The 290-nt window shown below is 41.0% G+C and overlaps 1 long non-coding RNA gene across 1 annotated transcript in view; it reads right to left on the bottom strand.

Moving 5' to 3' along the window:
• Positions 1–55: 55 nt before the first annotated feature.
• The window catches only part of LOC119593790, a 56,205-nt gene continuing 55,970 nt past the window's right edge, over positions 56–290 (bottom strand). The window contains exon 5 of the long non-coding RNA XR_005230562.1: positions 56–229. This is a non-coding gene — a long non-coding RNA (uncharacterized LOC119593790). The remainder of the gene's footprint in view (positions 230–290) is intronic.

The raw sequence follows: 290 nt of genomic DNA, 5'->3' as shown, positions 1-290 counted from the left end.
ACAACAACTAATATTAATATTCGCTCTTAAGAAACAAGGAGAAGGATTCACATTCACTGATGTATAAACTTTATTACGCAATATTTACACTCTATTCAGCCTCATCCCTCGCTTTTCATCGTTGCCTTGTGTCAAGTCCTCCGCGGGATGACCACGAAGATGCGAAAGACATCAAGACTTCCTTAAGATCATGGCCAGCGACTCACGATCTCAGCCAAGGAGACAAACCCTGTGGAAATTGGGTACATTTTAATGCTAAAATCGGATTTCATCTCCCTCTGTCAATATAC

The sequence above is a fragment of the Penaeus monodon genome, chromosome 32 (genome assembly GCF_015228065.2).
Source record: "Penaeus monodon isolate SGIC_2016 chromosome 32, NSTDA_Pmon_1, whole genome shotgun sequence".
NCBI lineage: Eukaryota > Metazoa > Arthropoda > Malacostraca > Decapoda > Penaeidae > Penaeus > Penaeus monodon.
Note: the sequence above shows the minus strand (reverse complement) of the source record. Positions and strands in the feature narration are given on the sequence as shown.